This window comes from Scyliorhinus canicula, chromosome 16 (genome assembly GCF_902713615.1).
Source record: "Scyliorhinus canicula chromosome 16, sScyCan1.1, whole genome shotgun sequence".
NCBI classification, from domain to species: Eukaryota; Metazoa; Chordata; class Chondrichthyes; order Carcharhiniformes; family Scyliorhinidae; genus Scyliorhinus; species Scyliorhinus canicula.
Genome location: NC_052161.1, coordinates 77,411,880 through 77,439,043, shown reverse-complemented (window position 1 = coordinate 77,439,043; position 27,164 = coordinate 77,411,880). Strand labels below are relative to the sequence as shown.

At 46.5% G+C, this 27,164-nt stretch overlaps 1 protein-coding gene and 1 long non-coding RNA gene across 8 annotated transcripts in view; one reads left to right on the top strand and one right to left on the bottom strand.

Annotated features, from left to right (window-relative positions):
* Nucleotides 1-27,164, bottom strand: part of mypn (myopalladin) — a 356,035-nt gene that overhangs the window by 58,431 nt on the left and 270,440 nt on the right. The window contains exon 1 of one of the 7 annotated variants that reach the window (XM_038822202.1): nt 10,778-10,840. The exons of 5 other annotated variants lie outside the window; for them this stretch is intronic. The gene's annotated coding sequence lies outside the window, so the exon portion shown is untranslated. Of the gene's footprint in view, nt 1-10,708; nt 10,727-10,777; nt 10,841-27,164 lie in introns of those variants that run through there. One more of the 7 variants, XM_038822203.1, reaches the window with a different exon arrangement.
* LOC119979670 overlaps nt 1-27,164 on the top strand; it is a 236,983-nt gene that overhangs the window by 48,263 nt on the left and 161,556 nt on the right. The gene's annotated exons all lie outside the window — the stretch shown is intronic.

Genomic DNA, 27,164 nt, shown 5'->3' with positions numbered 1-27,164 from the left:
CATGGTCAGGTGACCCATGAACTCCAGGATTATTACAGAAATATTGATATTTTCTTTTCATGAATATGGGACGGGATTTTCCAAAGTCTTGATGGCGGCGTAAACACTGGAGTGTTTTACGCCGGCGTCAACGGGCCCCCTGGCCAGCGATTCCAATTGGGGATAGGCAACAAATACTGGACTTTCCAACAACGGCCTATCCCCAATTGCAGCACGGTAGCACTGTGGTTAGCACAATCGCTTCACAGCTCCAGAGTCCCAGGTTCGATTCCGGCTTGGGTCACTGTCTGTGCGGAGTCTGCACATCCTCCCCGTGTGTGCGTGGGTTTCCTCCGGGTGCACCGGTTTCCTCCCACAGTCCAAAGATGTGCAGGTTTGGTGGATTGGCAATGCTAAATTGCCCTTAGTGTCCAAAATTGCTCTTAGTGTTGGGTGGGGTTACTGGGTTATGGGGATAGGGTGGAGTTGTTGACCTTGGGTAGCGTGCTCTTTCCAAGAGCCGGTGCAGACTCGATGGGCTGAATGGCCTCCTTCTGCACTGTAAATTCTATGAAATTCTATGATTCCATGGCCCACAGGGCGCCAGCAGGGTGCCGGAGTGCTCCGTGCAGCACCGGCTGCTGATACGGGGCCCTGCACCTCTGGCGGTGGCCCTGCGCAACATGGCGGAACTACACAGCGGACCGGCCCCCACAATATAGGCCATCTCCAGATTGCATGTGCCTACCGATCGGTGGCCTCCGATCGCGAGCCTGGCCATCCTGGGGACCCCCCTTCCCGGTGAGGGTACGAGGAGACTGAGTCCGCAGCGGCCACCCCAAGTGCCCGCCAGGCGGGACCATGTTAGAACCACACCGGCGGGAACACGGGCAGCTGCCGACTGAGAAAACCAGTCCTAGTCGCGAGGGAAAACTCAAATCGACGACAGACGATCCTGACAAATCAGCTACCTCTCAAACTCAGACTGTCCCAACCTTATTGGACGGCTATTAACTGTCTTTTTTTCAGACAAACAGTTCAAATATAGTGATAGGAATCCATGAATAAGGTGTAGCAAACCCTGCGGACCGTATGCCAGAAGTAGCTATCTAGTGTAGGTTTGAGTCTGTTTATTTATAGAGAGTTTGATAAATATTAGCCGGAATTCTCCTGCTGTTGTAATTCAATTTTCCCGCCGACAGCGCATCCGCGCCCATGGGTTTCCCAGTGGCGTACGGTGTTTACAATGGTAAATCCCATTGACAAACAGTGGGAGTATAAAATCCCGCTGCCAGTGAATGGCGCTGTCGACAAACACACAGCTGGCGAATTAGAGAATTCAGCCCATTGTTTTGTGCAATAAAGTGTTCAGTAAAGTTGTGTTGGTCCTTCAAATTAATCTTGTCTCCTTTGTCAGCACGGTAGCAAAAGTGGCTAGCACTGTGGCTTCACAGTGCCAGGGTCCCAGGTTCAATTCCCGCTGGGTCACTGTGCAGAGTCTGCACGTTCTCCCTGTGTCTGCGTGGGTTTCCTCCGGGTGCTCCGGTTTCCTCCCACAGTCCAAAGACGTGCAGGTTAGATGGATTGACCATGATAAATTGCTCTTAGTGACCAAAAGGATTAGGACGGGTTATTGGGTTACAGGGATAGGGTGGAAGTAAGGGCTTAAGTGGGTCAGTGCAGACTCGATGGGCCGAATAGCCCTCTTCTGCACTCTATGTTCTATGTCTATCTCACCGCGTAACACACCCGAGTTAAAAAGGGTTACTGCAAACTGGTCAGTCAGGGTACATTTACCCACCTTTCACTTTACAACATTTTCATAGAACATTACAGTGCAGTACAGGCCCTTCGGTCCTCGATGTTGCGCCGTCCTGTGAAACCCCTCTAAAGTTCCTCTACACTATTCCCTTATCGTCCATATGCCTATCCAATGACCATTTGAATGCGTTTAGTGTTGGCGAGTCTACTACTGTTGCAGGCAGAGCATTCCATGCCCTTACTACTCTCTGAGTCAAGAACCTACCTCTGACATCTGTCCTATATCTATCTCCCCTCAATTTAAAGCTATGTCCCCTCGTGCTGGACATCACCATCCAAGGAAAAAGGCTCTCAATGTCCACTCTATCTAATCCTCTGATCATCTTGTATGCCTCAATTAAGTCACCTCTTAACCTTCTTCTCTCTAACGAAAACAGCCTCAAGTCCTTCAGCCTTTCCTCATAAGATCTTCCCTCCATACCAGTCAACATCCTTGTAAATCTCCCCTGTACCATTTCCAATGCTTCCACAACCTTCCTCTAATGCGGCGACCAGAACTGCACGCAATACTCCAAATGCGGCCGCACCAGAGTTTTGTACAACTGCAACATGACCTCATGGCTCCGAAACTCAATTCCTCTACCAATAAAATACGCCTTCTTAACAACCCTCTCAACCTGGGTGGCAACTTTCAGGGATCTATGGACATGGACACCAAGATCTCTCTGCTCATCCACACTAGCTCACTGAGCTAAATCGCTGGCTTTTAAAGCAGACCAAGCAGGCCAGCAGCACGGTTCGATTCCCGTACCAGCCTCCCCGGGCAGGCGCCGGAATGTGGCGACTAGGGGCTTTTCACAGTAACTTCATTGAAGCCTACTCGTGACAATAAGCGATTTTCATTTTTCATTTCATTTCAAGTGCCCTAACTGAACCATCACGTCTCATCTTTACATAAGCCTCCTTCTTCCTCTTGACAAGTGTTTCAACTGCTTTAGTAACCCTTGGTTCCCTCGCTTGACCCCTTCCTCCCTGCATAACAGGTACATACTTATCAAGGACACGCGGTAGCTGTTCCTTGAACAAGCTCCACATTTCCATTGTGCCCATCCCTTGCAGTTTTCCTCTCCAGCCGATGCATCCTAAGTCTTGCCTCATCGCATCATAATTGCCTTTCCCCCAGCTTTAACTCTTGCCCTGCGGTGTATACCTATCCCTTTCCATCGCTAACGTAAACGTAATCGAATTGTGGTCACTATCACCAAAGTGCTCACCTACCTCCAAATCTAACACCTGCCCTGGTTCATTACCCAGTACCAAATTCAATACGGCCTCGCCTCTTGTTGGCCTATCTACATACTGCATCAGGAAACCCTCCTGCACACATTGGACAAAAACGGACCCATCTAAAGTACTCGAACTATAGTGTTTCCAGTCAATATTTGGAAAGTTAAAGTCCCCCATAACAACTACCCTGGTACTTTCGCTCCTATCCAGAATCATCTTTGCAATCCTTTCCTCTACATCTCTGGAACGTTTTGGAGGCCTATAGAAAAGCCCTAACAGGGTGACCTCTCCTTTCCTGTTTCTTAACTCAGCCCATACTACCTCAGTATTCGAGTCCTCATCAAATGTCCTCTCAGCCACCGTAATATTGTCCTTGACTAACAATGCCACCCCTCCCCCTCTCTTACCACCTTCCCTGAGTTTACTGAAATATCAAAACCCCGGCACCTGCAACAACCATTCCTCGCCCTGCTCTATCCATGTCTCCGAAATGGCCACAACATCGAAGTCCCAGGTACTAACCCATGCCGCAAGCTCACCCAGTTTATTCCGGATGCTCCTGGCATTGAAGTAGATGCACTTTAGACCACCTTCCTTCCTGCCGGTACACTCCTGCAACTTTGAAACCTTACTCATGACCTCACTACTCTCAGCTTCTTGTGTACTGGAGCTACAATTCAGGTTCCCAATCCCCTGCTGAACTAGTTTAAACCCTCCCGAAGAGCATTAGCAAACCTCCCCGCCAGGATATTAGTACCCCTCTGGTTCAGGTGTAGACCATCCGTTTGTAGAGGTCAAACTTACCCCAGAATGAGCCCCAATTGCCCAGGAATCTGAAACCCTCCCTCCTGCACCATCCCTGCAGCCACGTGTTCAACTGCTCTCTCTCCCTATTCCTCGACTCGCTAGCACGTGGCACGGGTAACAACCCAGAGATAATAACTCTGTTTGTCCTGGATCTACGTTTCCACCCTAGCTCCCTGAATTCCTGCCTTACATCCTTATCCCTTTTCCTACCTATGTCGTTGGTACCTATGTGGACCACGACTTGGGGCTACTTCTCCTCCCCCTTAAGGATCCCGAAAACACGATCCGAGACATCGTGGACCCTGGCACCTGGGAGGCAACACACCAACCGCGAGTCTCTCTCGTTCCCACAGAATCTCCTATCTATCCCCCTAACTATGGAGTCTCCAATGACTAATGTTCTTCTCTCCCCCCTTCCCTTCTGAGCAACAGGGACAGACTCTGTGCCAGAGACCTGTAGCCCATGGCTGACCCCTGGTAAGTCCCCTCCCCCCAACAGTATCCAAAGCGGTATACCTGTTATTAAGGGGAACGGCCACAGGGGATCCCTGTACTGACTGCTTCCCTTTTCAACCCTCAGTTACCTAGAATTTCTGCAGCAAGGCATCTAATGGCAAAGTTAAAATGTTATTCCCCTTTCAGCTAGTATATCTTTGTTCTAAAACGTAATAATTTTTACTTGGAACAATTTATCACCATTGGGAGCCCACAGTTTCTATTTTTCTCTTTATGGACGGAGAGATTGAATGGAACATCCTATGTTGTTAAGCACTAGCCCAGTCTTTCTGAATATAGGTTACGTTGTTTCAACAGTAATTTCCTGAAACTCACAGAGAGGTTGACACTCTCTATCTCACTCACACACACGTATACACACACATACTCACCCCTATCTCTCACACACACTCACCCCTCTGTCACGCACTAACACAGACTCACCCCTCTCTCTCACACACAAACTCTTCTCTCTCTGTCATGCACACACACACTCACCCATCTCTCACACACAAACTCTTCTCTCTCTGTCACGCACACACACACACTCACCCATCTCTCATGCACACACACACTCACCGCTCACACACACACACACTCACCCCCTCTCTCTTTCACACACTCACCCCTCTCTCTCTCACACACACACTCACTCCTCTCTCTCTCACACACTCACCCCTCTCTCTCTCTCACACACTCGCCCCTCTCTCTCACACACACACTCACCCCTCTCTCTCACACACACACTCACCCCTCTCTCTCTCTCACACACTCATCCCTCTCTCTCACACACACACTCACCCCTTACTCTCTTTCACACACACTCACCCCTCTCTCAAACACACTCACCCCTCTCTCTTTCACACACACTCACCCCTCTCTCAAACACACTCACCCCTCTCTCCCTCACACACACACTCACCTCTCTCTCACACACACACTCCCCTCTCTCTCTCACACACACACACATCCCTCTCTCTCTCTCACACACTCACTCCTCTCTCAAACACACTCACCCCCTCTCTCTTTCACACACACTCACTCCTATCTCTCTCTCACACACACTCACCCCTCTCTCTCTCACACACACTCACTCCTCTCTCAAACACACTCACCCCTCTCTCTCTTTCACACACACTCACTCCTATCTCTCTTTCACACACTCTCACCCCTCTCTCTCTTTCACACGCACTCACCCCTCTCTCTCTCACACACACACAATCACCCTCTCTCTCACACACACACACACACACACACACACAATCACCCCTCTCTCATGCACACACTCACCCCCTCTCTCTGGCACACACACTTACCCCTCTTCCACTCTCGCACACACATACACTCACCCCTCTCTCTCTCTCACACACACACACTCAGCCCTTTCTCACTTTCTAGCATACACACTCCCACCCTTTTCTCTCACACACACAAAGACACACTCGCCCTTCTCTCACGCATACACACACGCTCACCCCTCTCTCTTACACACACTCACACCCCCTCTCTCTGTCATGCATACACACACACTCACCCCTATCTCATGCACATACACACATCTCACCCATCTTTCTCTCTCATGCACACATACCGCTCTCACCCCTCTCTCACACAGATATACTCACCCCTCCCTCTCACAGAGACACACTTCGCCCTTTCTCACTCTCACACTCACGCACACGTACACCTCTCGCACACACTCACTCCTTTCAAACACACACTCATCCCTCTCACACACAGACTTACCCATCTCTCATGCACACACACACACTCCTCTCTCTCACGTCCACGCACTCACCCCTCTCTCTCTTTCACATACTCATGCCCCTCTCTCTCTCTCTCACACGCACACACAATCACCCCTCTCTCATGCACGCACACACACACTCACCCCTCTCTCTCTCTCTCACGCACACACACTCACCCCTCTCACACATGCACACACACTCACCCCTCATGCACGCACACACACACTCACCCCTCTCTCTCTCTCTCATGCACACACACTCACCCCTCTCGCACACACACTCACCCCTCTCACACACGCACGCACACTCACCCCTCTCTCATGCACGCACACACACACTCACCCCTCTCTCTCTCTCACGCACACACACTCACCCCTCTCACACACGCACACACACTCACCCCTCTCTCATGCACACACACGCACACTCATCCCTCTCCCTCTCTCTCACACACTGTGGTTCTTACGAGTTTAACAATGAAATGGTGTAAAATTTTAAACAGTTTATAGCTATTTGCAACACACAATACAGCCCTTCCTCACTGTAAATTACTGTGTGAGTTATCCATCAACAACACCGTGCACATAAAACTTATAATTATTTTCCCAACAATTCTGGGCCACGGACACCACATAAATATAACGGAACATCAACACTCCTGTTATTTTTACTCTGGGTATACAAAATGTTCTCCAATATATTTACATATATGAATTAAAATAAATTTCAAATCAACAGATTATCAGATATTTTACAAGAACAGTAGCATAACGAGTGAAGAATATGGAGGCAAGTCTATGTTAAAGATAGTTCGAGACAGAATCCTTTGAGGAGAGCTTTTCACCCATATTTTGCAAACAATTGTTTGAAGATGCTTCTGCACTATAGTGTGTTTTCAGTCAGTTGCACTCCTTCATAATTTGCATTAATATAGTTCCCTAAAGTAGACTCTTTATCCCCTGATGTCATTTTGTGGTGTGCTTACAGATATTTGTGTATGTTAAAGATTCTACTTGATTGAAAAATATTGCTATAGGAACACAGCTAACTGCAGACACACATGCTGTGTCCCATTGGATGCTTTATTGTGTAAACAGCCCCTAGCTTCAGGAACCAGTTGTGTATATTCATGAAAAGGGTGGTATATGGTTGTACAACCAGAATAAGGCAGAGAGTTTTCGCAATGTTAGTACAGGGGGCCAATCTGTTGAAGTTACTCTCTGTGAATCTCCATTTAAAACAGAGATCAGCGTGGCTATTGACACATGCTGCAGTCCAAATAGAAAATAGCACAGGTCACAACGCTGTACAATTGTAAAAGAACTGTAAGACCATAAAAGGTCTTAGTCATTGAACCCATCCTTCTCATGCACTTAACTTCTTCATTGCTGCCATTCTCTAACTCTCCGATTTGGCTTAACCCCTCCAGTACCCATATTTTCACATTAAGTTTTATTCCTCTCTTTTTAAAAAAAAATTTTCATAGTATTGCTGATCAGACCAGCTATTTGTTGCCCATCCCTAATTGCCCTTGAACTGGGTGGCTTGCTAGGCATTTCAGCGGGCAATTAAGAGTCAAGCACTTAGCTGTGGGTCTGGAGTGACACGTAGGCCAGACCGGGTAAGGACGGCAGATTTCCTTCCCTAAAGGACATAATGTGAACCAGATAGGTTTCTCAACACCATTACTGAGAATAACGTTCAATTCCAGTTTCTTATTCAGCTGCCATGGTGGGATTTAAACACATGTCCCCAAGGTATTATTGACAAGTGTCATGACCACTATGTTACTAACTCCCCTTTAGATCCTCTCATATGCAAGTTTCCCAATGATCCCCATTGCAAAAAAGATGTGCATTTATTTGAACCATTTAAACAGCATTTTATACAGCTCCATCATAACCTCCCTGCTTTTATATTGTGGAGATACCAGCGTTGGACTGGGGTGAGCAGAGTAAGAAGTCTTACAACACCAGATTAAAGTCCAACAGGTTTGTTTCAAATCACTAGCTTTCAGAGCAATGCTCCTTCCTCAGGTGAATCTGAGGAAGCCTGGTACAATGAAGAGTGCAGGAGAGAATGCCAGGAGCAACATCAGGCATACCAAAAAATGAGGTGTCAAACTGGTGAAGCTACAATAAAGGACTACTATTCCAAATAATATAAGCATGCACGCGATGGCCCACCTTGGCACGGGTGCTGCCCACATAACGGAGCCAAACAGCGGGCATGCGCAGAGGAAGATAGGTCGCTCCCGGATCATGATGGCCCACCGATCGGTGGCACCTGATTGCGGGCCTGCCAGTCGTCGAGGCCCCCCCCCCCCGTTGCCCGATCCCCACGCCTCTCCCTACCATAACGCCTCCATCAGCCGAGACTCCGAGTTCCCACCAGGTGGAACCACATTAGAACCACGCCGGTGGGATTCAGCAGGCACTCAGCCCGTCGAGCGTGGAGAATCGCCAGGGTGGGCCTTTTCCAATGGCCTCCGACTGGCGCCACATCGATTGCGCACGTGCAAATGGTGGTGATTCTCCAGTCACCGGAGAATCACGTGCCGGCGTGGGGGCCTATTTTGGATAATTCTCCACCCTTGCGCTGAGCGCAATTTCAGCTTGGAGGGTCGTAGAATACCGGCCTATATGCCTTTCTAGCTACTCTATCTACCTGCCCTGCTGCATTCAGGGATCTATAGACATGCACCCCAAGGTCCCTCTGGTCCTCTGTACTTTCTACCGTCCTACCTATTGGGTGGCACGGTAGCACAGTGGCTAGCACTGCTGCCTCACAGAGCCAGGGACCCGGATTTGATTGCGGCCTTGGGTCACTGTGTGGAGTCTGCACATTCTCCCCGTGTCTGCGTGGGTTTCCTTCGGGTGCTCCGGTTTCCTCCCACAGCCCAAAGATGTGCAGGTTAGGTGAATTGCCATGTTCAAATTCCTCTCGGTGTGAAAAGATTGGGTGGGGCTGTGGGATTAAGGTTGGAGAGCAGGCCTGGGTGCGGTGCGCTTTCGGAGGGTCGGTGCAGACCCGATGAGCTGCCTCCTTCTGCACTGTTGGGTTTCTATGATTACTATGATTACTATTTGTTGTGTATTCCTTGCTTTATTTTTCCTCAGGGATTAATTCCATTTGTCACTGTTCTGCTCATCTGACCAACCTAAGGCGTTCCTCCTGGCCATTTACTACACCACTAATTTTCATGTCATCCGTGAACTTACTGATCATACCCCTCACATTGACATCTGGATCATTAATGTACACTACAATCAGCAAAGGACCCAGCACTGATCTCTGCAGAACACCACTGGACACAGGCTTCCAGTCACAAAAACAACCTTTGACAATCTCCCTCTGACCCCCACCACTCAGCTAATATTGGATCCAAGCTGCCAAATTTCCCTGGATCCCCTGGGCTATTACCTTCTTGATCAATCTCCCATGTGGGACCTTGTCAAAAGCCTTATTGAAGTCCATGTAGACTACATCAACTGCACTACCCTCATCTACACACCGAGTCAGCACCCCCTTGAAAAATACAATCACATTTTTTGGACGTAATCTCCCCCTGACAAAGCCATACTGACTATCTTTAATTAATCCTTGGCTCTGCAAGTGGAGATTAATTATATCCCTCAGAATTTCTTCCAAAAAATTTCCTACCACGGAAGTTAGACTCACTGGCCTGTAACTACCTGGCTTTTCCCTATTTCTCAAATGTTTCCTAACAGTTCACCCTTGAGGTAATTTTGTTGAGCTTCCTCATTGCATACATGTCATTTTGTTGCATTATAGCTTAGTCAAGAATTAGTCTCAATTGCAGTGTTCCTCCAATCTAACTCTTCGGAATAGTTCGTCTTATTTTATTGTTGCCAATTTTTGACTAATTGGCTGCAGTTACCCCACTTTGATTTGTTAGTCTTTTAAAAAAATAGCAACTATGTCTTCTTGTTTCAAGTCCTGTAGAACCTTACTGAGTCACACATTGTACCGAGGTATCCCACTGCCAAAATATTACAGAATAATGTCACACAGCAGAGTACTGTTGCTGTATGAAACAGTCTACACACCTTATTAACATTTATAAATGCTTGCCTATAAATATTGCCCTCTTAAAATATTCCAAAATTTACTAATTATGCTCATTCCTGTGATGCATTAATTCGCTGACATGGTAACATGTGCGGTATGCAACTATAAAAATCCTAGACTGGCGTTTACTGTCTAGACACACAAAAACACTTTCTTACTTCCAATGGCCAATACTTGTCAATGACCCTCACTGTACTCACCTTCTGGAACTCATTAGCCAAGATTACATTGTGCCCTTCATCAATTCAAAGCCAAAAAGGTCATTTCTGGGTTTATTGGTCTGGGAATATAAAATGTTCACTTTTTGCATTAACATTATGGCCCGTTGACTACCTTACTAGAATAGCCGACGAGCTGACTGAAAATCAAATCAATATTAAAGGCAAGCACTTTTTGTTCTTGGAGGAGTCTTAATTCGAAAGTCGAGACCTCTCCTTCCACATCCCAAGCAAAGGAAAGTCACACGACGACAGACAATTCTCACACATAACGTTCCATAAAAATCCAGCAACTTACTAAAACAGCTGTTAACTACTCACCTTTCTTTTTGATAGCTCTGATAAAGAACCTTAGGCCACTCTGTGAAGTGATACCCAATTATTTCATACCTGATTCTCAGCAAAGGATGAAAACAGAAACACTAAGAGCTATTAAAGAAACGGCTGAACTGACAGACTCCAAACTGTTCCCCCACAGCTCCTGTACTGTTTCCCTATTTGTTCTTCACCAAGCTCAGGGGCTGAGCAGTGACTTCAAAATAAAAGTCCCAATTCGGGGCTCTTATTTTCCTTTGTTGCAATTTTTATTATCCACCATGAGCAAACATGATGCAAATCTGTCAGAATCCATCAGAAACAACTTTTACCAATAAAGGAAATGTACTTGTTTATTAAATCTGTAGGGTATTTGAATTACTCAAACAATAAATGGTCGCTTCTAAAGGAGTGTATTCTTTATGATCGGGTCCAATGTGCTAATACAACAAAATGCTTCAGCTCGAGTTCCTACATTTTCAATTTGAAAATATCTACTTGATATTTGAAGTCAAAAATCAAAGCAGAGAAAGAGACCAGTTGAGCTTGTGTCCTTGCTAGCTTTTCCTTTAATTCCATTTCCATAACTTTTCCTGATATCTTCTCAAATACTTATCTCATTTCCCTTCTAAGCCAGTTGTGATGTCTGCTTCGTACCAAGTTGTGACACTACAGGTGCTAATTTAGTAGCAAAATGGCAGCACAATATCCACCCAAACACAATGTGCAAATGCTGTGAGATTTGGGCGTTAAGTCTGGAGCAGTGCTAAGTGTCTGAGGATGAGGTGAGGCTACGAGTGTGAGGTTATGATCCTAATTGATAGGGATTATTGGTGGATGGGTGAAGGGGCTGTAGTGATTGTGAGGCTAGTGGGGCACAGATATATAATATACTGACCTTGGCCATTCATGTGGGGCAATTAAACTCCATCTGGCACTGCATCCAGATCCTTGGGCCTAGGCTGGTTACATAGACAGCATTGGCTACTTGCTGCCACTGCCTTTTCAGTACCTGTTTTGAGAGCCTCCTGGCCTCATAAAAGAGGAAGCTCTCTCTCTCTTCCTGTGCACCTTCTGCACTTAAATCTCCAATAGGGTATCCAAAATCCTGGCAACACGTTCTCTCCTGTTTTGTCATTGCTGACTGATCTTCAACTCAGCTGTACCCAGTTCCACTGGCGAAGAGCTGTCCGAATGCTGGAGTCCTTAGCTGCATGTACAGTGGGTAGTCCTGCTGTTTGAGAAATCATCCTTTGGTTTAAAGCGGTGGCTCAAATATGGTGGAAAGAGTTGCATGATAAAGTAGAAGCATCATGGGTGCTGTTAGGATAGTGGGAATTCACCAATATGATGGTTCAGGAGTGGCTGCAGACTGACTGCACATACAGGGGTTGTAGTACATCAGTACATCTCCACATTGAGATGTAGTACCCACAGTGCTACATGCCTGCAGGCCGTCGCTCTCGGCTTGGGAATCATGCAACATAGCAAAGCCACAATCTCACTCTTCCGGCTTCCCTCTGGTTCGAGACATTGCAATTAGGTTCTCCCTTTCCTGTACAATTCCTCTATGGTCTCTCTAATGCAACAATAAACGGTGAATGGAGAAATGTTAGAGATTGGGCTCCACTACGGTAGAATCCATTCGGGATAGAAATTGAGGGCTGCAGTGACCATGACAGTCACTGGCAGTGCCACAATTCCCTTGTTCTACAGTGACAGGTCCAGTTGGAAGGGGTGGAATTTTTCAGTGAACATTTCCTTGGTGAAGCCGCCCCCAAACCCTGCTTCAAGATGAGGTGAATGTGAGGAAAATGCCCTCTGAATAACCCAGCTAGGAATGTGAAGTGTCCTCCTCCTCTGTAAACAGCTTCCCCTCTCTGATATTATTCTGCATCCCAAGAGGAACTCCAGCTTCATCCTCCGTAATTCTCAGCAAGTTTATTGCTCAGAGACCTTTCAAATCCAGACTACTCCCTCCAAAGGTCCTGCATTATTCCCCTCTGATTGAAAACACTTCTGTCAACTCCCCCAACCAACACAAGACGCACAGAGTATTTCCACTGATGTTGCAGCAGGAAAATAAAATCAAAAGCACCTCACCTGAAAGTTGTGATGTCTTTATACAGCCTAGCTGGGGACTCTCTCATGCAGCTGAATACATATCCAGCTGTGTGTGTTTAACAGTAGCTACAAGGTCCAAAATGGCAGTTCATGAAAATGAAAAATGAAAATCGCTTATTGTCACGAGTAGGCTTCAATGAAGTTACTGTGAAAAGCTCCTAGTCACCACATTCCGGCGCCTGTCTGGGGAGGCTGGTACGGGAATCGAACTGTGCTGCTGGCCTGCTTGGTCTGCTTTAAAATCCAGCGATTTAGCTGAGTGAGCTAAACCAGCCCCATGTGAGCTAAACCAGCCCCATAGTGAGCTAAACCAGCCCCATGTGAGCTAAACCAGCCCCATAGTGAGCTAAACCAGCCCCATGCTCATGTTCATGTTCATGCACCAGTCCATGCACCATATCAGCATGAGACACTGGCTGAATGACCTGCCCAATCTGCATCCTTCTGACACACACACACAATGTCTGGGTAAAGAGCTAAACTCTGCGGTTTTAATATTTTCAGTGTCCTGCTTTATGTATATGTGTAAGTTTCTGCCTTTTCCACAGGCATTAACTCATAACAGCTAATTAATCCCATTAAAATAGCATAGACTTGAATTTATACAAATATGGGGATCTCACGGTCCAGTGGTGCCTACAGCAATTTTCTGTGTGTGTTGTAACTCGCTGGAGGCATTATCGTTGAATCCCAACAGTGCTGAAAGAGGCCATTTGCCCCTTCAAGTCTGCACCGACCCTCCGAAAGAGCACCCTACCTAGATCCATTCCCCAACCCTACATTCGTAACCATGTGCATTAACCATGGCCAATCTACCTAACCGGCACAACTTGCAACTATGGGAGGAAACCAGAGCACCCGGAGCAAACCCACACAGACACGCCAAGAACATACAAACTCCACACAGTCACACAAGGCCGGAATCAAACCCTGGTCCCTGGGCTGTGAGGAAGCAGCAGTGCTTACCACTGTTTACACAAATCACTCCTGTCGGATGTTTATAAAATCACTCCTATCTGAAGTTTAAATGTGTTGCTTCTCGTACTATCTGCATGTTTCATCTGAACAATATTTCACATCTCGAGGCTCCTGCTAACACTAGGAATTATTATTTCAAATCATTAATGGCACTTATCCCAATTGATTTTTCTGAACCATACTGTTAGATATTAAATTATAATTCTGCATAAAACATTTCTTTCAGCAGATTCTTACCAAATTTCTACTGAATTGTGTCTTTGTATTAGATCCCCCTCTCATAGCATCACATCTCAGAGTTGGTCAAATGACTCCTAATGGTTTATACATGTTTATGCCTCTGAAGGAATTTCCTTTTAAACTTCTATTGCCCATTTATATTTAGAGGACCCTGAGGACTTTTAAATTAGAACTGAGAGCCTTCAGAAGACTAATTTGCTAAACTGATGATTACCACATCTGTTCATGCTTTCTGCAAAATTACACAACCACTTGATATTTATGTTGAGACCAATACAGAACTTTATCATATTACATACCTGCTTGCTGAAACTGAATCATCATTGAGGCGGCATGGTGGCACAGTGGTTAGCACTGCTGCCTCAGAGCTCCAGGGAGCGGGGTTCAATTCCAGCCTCGGGTGACTGTCTGTGTGGAGTTTGCACTTTCTTCCCGTGTATGAGTGGGTATCCTCCGGGTGCTCCAGTTTCCTCCCACAGTTCAAAGATGTGCAGGTTAGGTGGATTAGCCCTTGTGTCCTGAAGGTTAGGTGGGGTTACGGGGATAGGGCGGGGGAGGTGGGCCTCGGTAGGATGCTCTTTCGGAGGGTCAGTGCAGACTCCATGGAGCAAATAGCCTCCTTCTGCACTGTCGGGATTCTATGATCAGAAAATGGTGGCGAGGCTCTATCTGCTTACAATTCATTTTGCAAAATTACACAGGTATAGATTAAAAGACCACATGGCACCTAGCAATGTGGCTAGATGCATTGGTCAATTCGATGCTGTTACCTAAACTAACCCAAATAGAGAAGGAGGAGCTATGCTCCTTTCAAAGTTAACAATTGAAAATAATGATATTAATTTAGCTCCTAGTAGTCACTAACTTTGTTTTAAAATATCAAGTCCACAACTCTCCATGAAAAACTCCACTAGATTGGGATTTTACAATTTGCGTTTGGAAGTGTCCATCCCCAATTTCCAGCCATTTGCCACATCAATTCCCCTTCCTTCAACTCTGACACCTCTACATTTGGCCTACCTACAGTTCAAATGAAAATCAACTCAGCCATTTACAACCCTTCGGTCTTCACCTCAAGTTTAACAACTTTAGATTTTAATCAGAGCTCCCAGTAGCTCTAGCAATGTGAGATGGATGTATCAGCCTTTCAGAGATATGGGGCAGAGGGGAGATGGTGAAGGATTATGTTGTGGCTTGGACTGGGCACCCTTTTACATAAATAATATCATAATATACACACAAGTATATGATGGTGCACAGACAGGCATTGATTGACACACAGGGTGACCAATGAACACACAGAACACAGCAGCCAATCACCAGACAGGACACGGCCACTATAAAGTCAGAGGGCACTAATTTTCCCGCTCTCTTGGGATGCAGCCTCTGAGACAGTCGGAGCCCGTGAGCAACAACTGCAACATCCACCATGTGGTAGTAAGATAGTCTGGTCAGGTTAGCCTCAGGTCTCCAGTCAACTCAGCAGAGTGTCAACCCCACAGTTAAAGTATGTACAATAGTTAAGAGTTGAATAAAATGGAGTTGCATTTCTTCAAGTGTTGGAAGCCTGTCTCTCTCACTGCTATGGTTAACGCAGTCCTCGCAGACCCAGCATAACCAACACATCAAATAACACTGTGATATGAGTTGTATTGCTAATTTCAACGTTCTTCAAGGTTACTTGTGTATCAGGAGATGTCCTCAAGTTTCCATTTCATCCGTAAATCGCCATCCTTTTCCCTATTCTCACGCTCTCGGTCTCTTTTATTTCTCTCATTTTAACTCCTGTTGTCGCATTTCACCCATTTCCAAAGCCAAGCACTTTGCGACTCATCTCTTTCCCTGATTCCTCGATCTGCTCCTTTTTGAATAATGTTCATTTGGACTCTCCTCCAGTTGTGAAAAACCGTTTCCACACTTAAAATGTGAACTTCCATTTTCTGCCCATTGAAACAATCCAGCATTTTAAGTGTTATTTTTTCTGATGAGAAGAAAAATGACCCTTCTGATTCACAGAATTTACAGAGCAGAAGGAGGCCATTCGGCCCATTGAGTCTGCACTGGCTCTTGGAAAGAGCACCCTACCCAAGGTCAACACCTCCACCCCATCCCCATAACCCAGTAATCCAACCCAACACTGAGGGCAATTTATCATGGCCAATCCACCTAACCTGCACATCTTTGGACTGTGGGAGGAAACCGGAGCACCCGGAGGAAACCCACGCACACACGGGGAGGATGTGCAGACTCCACACAGACAGTGACCCAAGCCGGAATCGAATATGGGACCCTGGAGCTGTGAAGCAATTGTGCTATCCACAATGCTACCGTACTGCCTGATAAAAAGAGAATTTCTGTTCTGTTTGGTTCCTACACCTCAGACGGATGACTGTTATTGATAACTGATGGTAAACCATAAAATGGTTTCATTCAGTGCTGTATGAAAAATTAAATTAACCGCTCAGAGATTTATATGAATCATAGAATCCCTACAGTGCGGAAGAAGGCCATTCGGCCTATCGTGTCTGCACCAGCCCTCTGAAAGAGCACCCTACCTAGGCCCAACTCCCCACCATATCCCCGTAACCCCACCTAACCTTTGGACATTAAGGGTATTTTAGCATGGACAATCCATCTAACTTGCACACCTTTGGAGGAAACCGGAGCACCCAGAGGAAACCCAGGCAGAAACAGGGAGAGCATGCAAACTCCACACAGACTTACACAAAATCAGAATGGAAATCAGATCCCTGGCGCTGTGAGGCAGCAGTGCTAACCACTGTGCCATTGTGCCGCCCTTTGGACCACATCATTGGACCAGAAACATTTCATGAATAACTGGACTATAGAGCAGCATGTGGCGCAGTGGATAGCACTGGGACTGCGGCGTTGATGACCCGGGTTTGAATCCCTGCCCTGGGTCACTATCTATGTGGAGTTTGCACATTCTCCCCATGTCTATGTGGGTTTCACTCCCACAACCCAAAGATGTGCAGGTTAGGTGAATTGGCCACGCTAAATTTCTCCTTAATTGGCAAAAAATTATTGGGTATTCTAAATTTATTTTTAAAAAATAAGTGGACTATGCTCACAAAAGTGTACCTGAGGGGGATCAACATTAGTAGAGAAATGGTGCTGGGAAAACTGATGGGATTGAATGTGGATAAATCCCCAGGGCCTGAGAGTCTGCATCCCAGAGTGCTTAAGGAGGTGGCTCTAGAAATAGTGGATGCATTGGTGGTCATCTTCCAGGATTCTATAGACTCTGGAACTGTCCCTGCAGATTAGAGGGTAGCTCACGTCATTCCGATATTCAAAAAGGGAGGTAGAGAGAACGCAGGGAATTATGGACCGGTAGGCCTAACATCGGTAGTGGGGAAAATGCTTGAACCCATTGGGTGGGATTCTCTCTGCCGGGGGCCAGGCTGGAGAATCCCCGCAGCCAGCGTGAATCGTGCCACGCTGCCCCGACGCTGGCAAGCGATTCTCCGCAGAATCGGCACCATTGGCACCGGCGTGGTTGGTGCGGCACCGGTTGGGACCCATTCTACGCGGCCGGCCCGCCGATGCTTGGCGCGGGATGGGCTGAGCGGCCTTCGTGAAAACGGCGAGTCCCGCCGGCGCCGTCTACACCTGCACTCAACCGGCGTGACCTCGGCATGGAAGGGTCGGGGGGCGGCTTGTCGGGGGGGGGGGGGGTGGGGGGGGTCCGACCATGGGGTGGGGGGGGCCTCCGATGTGGCCTGGCTCGTGATTGGGGCCCACCGATCGGAGGGCCGGCCTCTCTTGCTGGGGGCCTCGTTTCTTCCGCACCGGCCCCTGTAGTCCTGCGCCATGTTGCGTCGGGGCCAGCACATTGAAGGAAGGCACTGTGTAGGCGCGCGTTGGTGCCGGTGCCACTGCGCATGTGAGTATCCCACGGAGACCAGTCCACGCCAGGATTAGCAGCTGGAGCGGCGTGAACGGCTCCAGTGCCTTTTTGCAGGCCACAATTAGCCGTGGGGTCAGCCTGTTCACGCTGTCATAAAATGTGACGCCGTTTACGACGGCATGGACACTCTGCCACGGGATTAGAGAATCCTGCCCATTATCAAGGATTTTATAGCGGAACATTTAGAAAGCAGTGGCAGGATCAGTTGGAGTCAGCATGGATTTATGAAGGGAAAATCATGCTTGACAAATCTGTTAGAATTCTTTGAAGAGGTAACCAGTACAGTCGACAAGGTGGAGCCAGTCGATGTGGTATATTTGGACTTTCAGAAGGCATTTGACAAAGTCCCGCATAAGAGATCATTGTGCAAAATTAAAGCACATGGGATTGGGCGAAGTGTATTGAGGTGGATAGAAAACTGGTAGGCAGAGAGGAACAAAGTGTAGGAGTTAATGGGTCCTTTTCAAATTGGCAGGCCAGTGCGGTACCACAGGGATCGGTGCTGGGACCCCAGCTATTCACAATATATATGAATGATTTGGATGAGGGAACAAAATGTAACATCTCAAAGTTTGCAGATGATACCAAATTAGGTGGGAGGGTGAATTGTGATGAGGATGCAGGGATCCTACAGCAAGATCTGTACAGGGTGAGTGAGTAGGCAAACCAATGGCAGATGCAGTATAATTTGGATAAGTGTGAGGTTATTCATTTTGGAAGCAAAAACAGGAAGGCAGATTACTACCTGAATGGTTTTATATTGGGAGAAGGGAGTGTGTAGCGGGACCTGGGTGTCCTTGTGTACCAGTCGCTGAAGGTAAGCATGCGGGTGCAGCAGGCAATAAAGAAGGCTAATGGTATGTTGGCCTTCATTGCAAGAGGTTTCGAGTATAGAAGCAGGGATGTGTTGCTGCAATTATACAGGGCCTTGGTGAGGCCACACTTGGAGTTTTGGTGCAGTTTTGGTCTCCTTCTCTGAGGAAGGATGTTCTTGCTGTCGAGGGAGTGCAGAGAAGGTTTACCAGACTGATTCCATGGATGGCGGGTCTGTCATATAAGGAGAGATTGACTAGGTTGGGATTGTTCTCGTTGGAGTTCAGAAGAATGAGGGAGGGTCTCAGAGACTTATAAAATTCTAACAGGACTAGACAGGGTAGATGCAGGGAAGATGTTACCAATAATAGGTGTGTCCAGAACTGGGTCACAGTCTGAGGATTCAGGGTAAACCATTTCGGACAGAGATAAGGAGACACTTCTTCACAGTGGTGAGCCTGTGGAATTCATTACCACAGGAAGTACTTGATGCTAAAACTTTGAATATATTCAAGAGGCAGCTGGATATAGCACTTGGGGAAAATGGGATCGAAGGCTATGGGGAGAAAGCAAGATTAGGCTGTTGAGTTGGATGATCAGCCATGATCGTGATGAATGGCGGAGCATGTTCGAAGGGCCAAAAGGCCTCCTCCTGCTCCTCTCTTCTATGTATCTATGTATCATGCAACCACAAGTGAAATCAGAACCTAGTAGGGCTGAAGTGAGGAGACATTTCTTCACCCAGAGAGTGGTGAATCTGTGGAATTCGCTAGCACAGAAAGTAGTTGAAGCCAAAACTTTGTGTAATTTCAAGAAGGAATTAGATACAGCTCTTGGGGCTAAAGGAAACATGGGATATGGAAGGAAGCTGGGATCAGGGTGTTGAACCTGATCAGCCATGATCGTAATGAATGGCGGAAAAGGTTTGAAGGGCTGAATGGCCTCCTCCTGCTCCTATTTTCTGTATTTCTATGTGTCCCCTCTTCACCTGATCTTCACTCAGGAGGACGTCCTGGGAGGTGTTACTGAATCTGGGATTGGCAGGCTATCCCTTCTTGAATAGTGTGTAACTTAATGTCCAGCCCACCCCGACTGCAATAATTAATGAAGCCTGCATCATGCAATTCGGTGCGAACCTCCAGCAACCTCAGTGCTGGTAAAGTCTCCTCGTTTCCGCCTCTACCATGAGTCTTAATCCGGGAATGGAAAAATTCCACTCCATGCTTTCAAACTCTAAGCCTTTTATAGAAAGCCCAGAATCTCAGGTGCCTTATTAACCACTTTCTCAGCATGTCTCAGCCACTTTCAATGATTTGTGCACATGTAGCATGGTGGTTAGCATAAATGCTTCACAGCTCCAGGGTCCCAGGTTCGGTTCCCGGCTGGGTCACTGTCTGTGCGGAGTCTGCACGTCCTCCCCGTGTGTACGTGGGTTTCCTCCGGGTGCTCCGGTTTCCTCCCACAGTCCAAAGATGTGCGGGTTAGGTGGATTGGCCATGCTAAATTGCCCGTAGTATCCTAAAAAGTAAGGTGAGGGAGGGGGTGGATACGTGGGTTTGAGTAGGGTGATCATTTGCTCGGCACAACATCGAGGGCCGAAGGGCCTGTTCTATGTTCTATGTCTATGTCTATGTACCTGAGGTCTGCTGGTATTCCCTGCAGTTTAGAAGAATGAGAGGGTATCTCATTGAAACATATAGAATACTGACAGGGCTGGACAGACTGGATGCAGGGATGTTGTTTCCTCTGACTGGGAGAGTTGAACACAGAGTCACAGTCTCAGGATATGGGTTGGGCCATTTAGGAGGTGAGGAGAAACATCTTCACTCAGAGGGTGGTGTACCTGTGGAATTCTCTAACACAGAAGGCTCTGGAGGCCATATCACTGAATATATTTAAGAAGGAAATAGATAGATTTCTAGACTATAAAGTTGTCAAGTGGTTTGGAGGAAGAGCAGAAATATGGCATTAAGAGAGAGGGCCAGCCATAATCATATTGAATGGCGGAGCAAGCTCAAAGGGCTCCTGCTCTTATTTTCTTTGTTTCTATGTCCCTCTGTCCCTGTAACCCCCCCTCTAAAATCTAACTTTTTTATTTATATTGCCTCTCCACATTCTTCCACCCAAACGTATCAACTTACACGTCTCTGCATTGGATTTTATTGACCACATTCTTGTCCATTTGACCAGTCTGTCTCTGCCCTCTCAAAGTCTTTCATTATCTTCCTCACAGTTCACTATACTTCCAAGCTTTGTAACATTAACAACATTTTAAATGGCACCCTTTGGACCCAAGCTTGGGTCATCCATATGTCCCATGATATATCTTCCTCCAGTCCAAGAAACAATCATTCACGACTCTCTGTTTCCTGCCACTCAACCAACTTTGTATCCACATTGCCACTGTTCATTTTACTCCATGAACCCCACCTTTTCTGGCAAGTCTATTACATGGCAGATTATCAAGTACCTTTTGGAGATCCAGATACACCTCATCAACTCATTCGCCCATCAACCTTCTCTATCATCACAGCAAAACATACAAACAAATTGGTTAAAAATGTGTTGTCTTTAAAAATTCTGTGCTGCGCTTTCCCTAATTGATGACAATGTTGTCTCCCACATTATTGTTTCCATAAACTTTCCCAAAATTGAGGTTAAATTGACTGACTTGCAGTTGTTATCATAGATATCATAGAATTTACAGTGCAGAAGGAGGCCATTCGGCCCATCGGGTCTGCACCGGCTCCTGGAAAGAGCACCCTACCCAAGGTCAACACCTCCACCCTATCCCCATAACCCAGTAACCCCACCCAACACTAAGGGCAATTTTGGACACTAAGGACAATTTATCATGGCCAATCCACCTAACCTGCACATCTTTGGACTGTGGGAGTAAACCGGAGCACCCGGAGGAAACCCACACACACACGGGGAGGATGTGCAGACGCCACACAGACAGTGACCCAAGCCGGAATCGAACCTGTGAAGCAATTGTGCTATCCACAAGACTACCGTGCTGCCCTTAATAATAATAGCTTATTGTCACAAGTAAACTTCAATGTAGTTACTATGAAAAGCTCCTAGTCGCCATATTCCGGTGCCTGTTCGGGGAGGCTGGAATGGGAATTGAACCCGCGCTTGTTCTGCATTACAAGCCAGCTGTCTCAGCCCACTGTGCTAAACCAGCCCCTCATACCCTTTTCTGAATAAGGGAATAACATGTGCAATTCTCCTGTCTTCTGGCACCACCAATGGTCGGAGAATTACCTCCCAACCCCACCTCACCCCAAATTAACAGCCATGATTTAAAAGGGAAATGTTTTATATAAAATAGTACATTCAATATCACCCGGAACTGTGGCCATTTTGACTGAACTCACTTAATTGGCCTCTGCATTATTGACATGCGTTTTATCAAAACTAAGTTGGCGAAAGTTTTCATTTTGAAAACAGTTAATAACAGCATTCAGTAGATATATAGCTCAGTCATGCTGCCTTAACACAATAGTATTACAATTATGCAGCCCTTTTGTGAAGTTTTTCCCTGCCTGGTTGCTGCTCTGTGATTAGAAAGCTGATTTTTTTTTTAATTAAGAGCTTCCGTCTTCGAGATTTCAGGCCAATCCACATCCAACAATCTGCTCTGAAAACTCTGCTCACACATTGACAGCTGTGACAAATTCTACCGCATCAGCTGAGACAATCCACAACATTCCAAAATGATCAACAACATTCCAAATCAAATAACCGACAACATCCTCAATTCACCTTACCTTTCCAATATTAATTATAATAGTCTTTATTGGTATCACAAGTAGGCTTACATTAACACTGCAATGAAGTTACTGTGAAAATCCCCTGGTCGCCACACTCGGGCGCCTGTTCAGGTACACAGAACATAGAACAGTACAGCACAGAACAGGCCCTTCGGCCCTCGATGTTGTGCCGAGCCATGATCACCCTACTCAAACCCACGTATCCACCCTATACCCGTAACCCAACAACCCCCCCCCCCCCCCTTAACCTTACTTTTTAGGACACTACGGGCAATTTAGCATGGCCAATCCACCTAACCCGCACATCTTTGGACTGTGGGAGGAAACCGGAGCACCCGGAGGAAACCCAAGCACACACGGGGAGGACGTGCAGACTCCGCACAGACAGTGACCCAGCCGGGAATCGAACCTGGGACCCTGGAGCTGTGAAGCATTTATGCTAACCACCATGCTACCGTGCTGCACTGAGGAAGAATTCAGAATGTCCAATTCACCTAACAAGCACGTCTTTCAGGACTTGCGGGAGGAAACAGGAGCTCCTGGAGGAAACTCAGGCAGGCAGAGGGAGAACGTGCAGACTCTGCACAGACAGTGACCCAAGCAGGAATTGAACCTGGGACCCTGGCGCTGTGAGGCAACAGTGCTAACCACTGTGCCACCGTGCCGCCCCTGCTACCGAGGAATATTGACCACCTTTTTAAAAAGTTCCAGGATCCCAATCCATATCTGGATCTGCATCTTTGCCAACGAATTAATCAGCTCTTCCTTGGGCAGTACCCTATTGGTGTTCCAAGTTGCATTGAAATCTGTCTGTTCTGAGATTTTGTTTTGCAAACTGACAGTTAACAGTCAGGGGTGAAAACATAACCTCTGCCACTGAAGGTGCCAAGCACAAACATACCAAATATAGATTCATTTTAAACATCACTCCTCTGAACCTATTTTCATCATGTGTTGGCCAAGGAAATGAGCAGAATAACCTCTCCTCAGCCATAGTGTCTTTACAGCTCTGTAGATTTTAGAAAGTATGGGAGGGGTTAACTTGTATTCTCAGTGTCTGCTCAGTATCTCCACTGGATTTGACTGGGACCTCACCACATAAGCAATCATGATCACCAAGGGCGAGTACTTTAATCCCTGAAGGACACATACTGTCGGAAAACGTCCAAACAGATTCAGTAGGTAATACATTCACTGTCCGAATCGTTGCCTTTATTTGGCCACCTTTCATTGTGCCAGATAATTATCAAAACTATGGATCATTTTGTGAGGCCTTGTATGGCTTCATTCAAAGCATTCCACCTTTCTGTACTATACATGGTAACATCTGTAAAATAAACTATCTTGGAGATGGGACAAATCTTTCTAGGCTGAATTTTACTCGTGCTTCTGGAGGGTTGTGAGTTTATTTTGCTGCGCAAAAACACTATCAAGGCTAACACGGCAGGGCAATTCTGAGGGAATGCTGTACTGTTGGAAGTGCCATCTTGCAGATGAGACAATTCAATAAAAGCTCTCACAAACAGATGTTGAAGAGTCAATGACAGGCTTTGAAGAAAAGTTGAAGAATTCTCATATGAACAGGAGTCGACCAGTCGGCCCTTTAAGTTAGCTCGAACTATTTTGCTAACATAAGTAACCAAAATCAAATGAAGCGAGAGACAGTCCCTTAAAGGGAAACTGCTTTAAATAAAAAGCCAATCACAAAGGAAATTTAAGACTTCAAATCAAAATGTGATTAACGGGGTCAATAAGACACCCCAGCCCCTGCGGTGCCCGACCGGCTCAGAAGGCCTTGATGGTCCCATGGATACCGCATGTTCCCTCTCCAGGGATACCCAGACACAAATGTAGCCACGGAAGAGGGGCAAACAGTCGGGTCGGACAACCCCCTAGTTTGCCCGGAGCTGCCTGGAGCTGTTGATGGAAAGTTTAGCCAGGCCTAGCAGCAAGTTCACAAGGAGATCCTCTTCCTTCCCCACCCCTCTCCACACTGGGTGCCCATAGATCAGGAGCGTGGGGCTGAAGTGCAATCTAAACTTCAACAAAAGTTTTTTTAAATAACTGAAAAAGGAGTGCAGCATATAACAACCTATATAAACATGATCCACGGACTGCACAAGGCCACAAAAAGGGCAGGTATCTTGGGAGTCCGTGAACTACTGCATGCAACAACCTCCACCCTAGGTCCCCCCTGCTTCACCTTCAAAGAAACATGCTCTTAATTTCACTCTGAATAAAGTTAAAGTTGCCACAGTCCCAAATGACCATAGGCTACTTCCTCCTTCGAGGACTTTGAGAGCTGACTGGTGGTGATTTAACCTCAGGATCACCACACATCAGGCAAGGGACAAGGTTGAGGAGGTGGGACCTTCATGAACACCTCCTCACTCTAAATAGGAAACAGCTGGAACCTGTGCAATTAAAGGTATACAGAGCTTGTTGTGTAATGAGCTCTTTACAACAGTATACTTTATGTTGCAATTATTATTGAGATCCTGAATTGAATAAACTTTGGATAAATTTTGCTAAAGTCATTGCTCAGCTCCTCATCATTTATCAAGCATGCAAACTACTGCGCTGAAAGAGCTACCAGCTAGTTTATATATCTGGGGTGATTCTGATTCCTATTACAGTAGTGATGGCACTGCTGCTCTACATGTGCAATATGAGCAATGGGGACACTGAGCTATCCTTCCCCTAGTTATCTCGGTCTGGTCATTTCATTAGTTTTTTATTTGTTTCTGGGACGTTGGCATCGTCGGCTCGGCCAGCCTTTATTTCCCCTCCCTGAGGGCATTTGAGAGTCAACCACGTTGCAGAGAGTCTGGAATCACATGATGACAGATTTCCTTCCCCAAAGGACATTAGCGAACCAATTGGGTTTTTACTTACTTATAAATGTTTTTTTATTGGGTTTTTGAACAAGGTATAATTACCGTTATGTACACAGGATAAGAAACATATATATATACACACATATATAGAAGAGAAGGGCACACCCAAACATACCAAAGAGAAGAAAATAGTACAAAGTAAAAAAAAATACAATAAAAAATAAAATAGAATAACCGGTAGGGTATTGTGCACCAGCTTGACAGCGGCAGCTCTGTACACCTGGCAAAATTAACGAACAACAGTGGTTTCACGGTCATCATTAGACTTTTAATTCCAGATTTTTATTGAATTCACATTTCGTCATCTGCCATGGTGGGATTTGAACCCGGTCCCTGGCGCTTTACCCCAGGTCTTGAGATTACTAGTCCAGCGGCAATACTGCTGTACCACTCTTGCCCCATAATAGATTTACATAGAATTTACAGTGCAGAAGGAGGCCATTCGGCCCATCGAGTCTGCACCGGCTCCTGGAAAGAGCACCCTACCCAAGGTTAACACATCCACCCTATCCCCATAACCCAGTAACCCCACCCAACGCTAAGGGCAATTTTGGACACTAAGGGCAATTTAGCATGGCCAATCCACCTAACCAGCACATCTTTTGACTGTGGGAGGAAACCGGAGCACCAGGAGGAAACCCACGCACACACGGGGAGGATGTGCAGACTCCACACAGACAGTGACCCAAGCCGGAATCAAACCTGGGACCCTGGAGCTGTGAAGCAGTTGTGCTATCCACAATGTTACCGTGCTGCCCCGAATAATAATGGTTAGAAAGTGTTCCTCAAACTTATTCTTCGAAACGCTGGAGGTGTACTAAATTGTGAAGTTGGGGCACTAAAAGGGAATAAGCTTTGTAAAGGAGCACTGTCTTCTGGAAAGGTAAAAAATAACTTGTTAAATATTTGAAATTTGAACAGGAAATGCTGGAAAAATCTCAGTAGGTTTGGCAGAATCTGTGTAGAGAGAGAGAAAACGTTAACGTCGCAGGTTAGGGGTACTAAAATTGCCCCTCGTGTCCAAAGAATTTCAAGGTGGGTGGAGTTATGGGGTTACTGGGATAGGGCGGGGGATTGGGCCAAGGTTGGGGGCACTTTCTGAGGGGTCGGTGCAGACTCAAAGGGCCGAATGGCCTCCTCTGCACTGTAGAGATTCTGCGGTATTTTAGGTCTGTGATCGTTCATCAGACTTCATCAGACAGGAAACATTGAGACTTTTTCCAGCATTGTGTGTCCTTACCTTTGATTTCCAGCATCTGGACCAGACACCCTCAATTTATATTAGGAAACCGTCAGCCTCTTCTGAGATTCCTGACGGTCGTTACGGCTAGCGAGGTCTAACAAGATCTCGCAAGATGTTGTGATCTGGATCTGCCCATAATGGGCGGGAAACAGACTTGCAGAGTTTTAAAAAAAATAATTTAAGGTGCCCAATTCCTTTGTTTTCCAATTAAGGGCAATTTAGCATGGCCAATTCACCTACCCTGCACATCTTTTGGTTGTGAGGGTAGGCCCACGCAGACAAGGGCAGAATGTGCAAACTCCACAAGGAGAGTGACCCTGGGCCTGGATCAAACCCAGGGTCCTTGGTGCCGTGAGGCTGCAACGCTAACCACTGCATCACTGTGCCACCTAGACTTGCATAATTAAGTGAGCTTAAAAGTTCACTTAACTCTGCCGATGCCAGATCTAACCGGCAC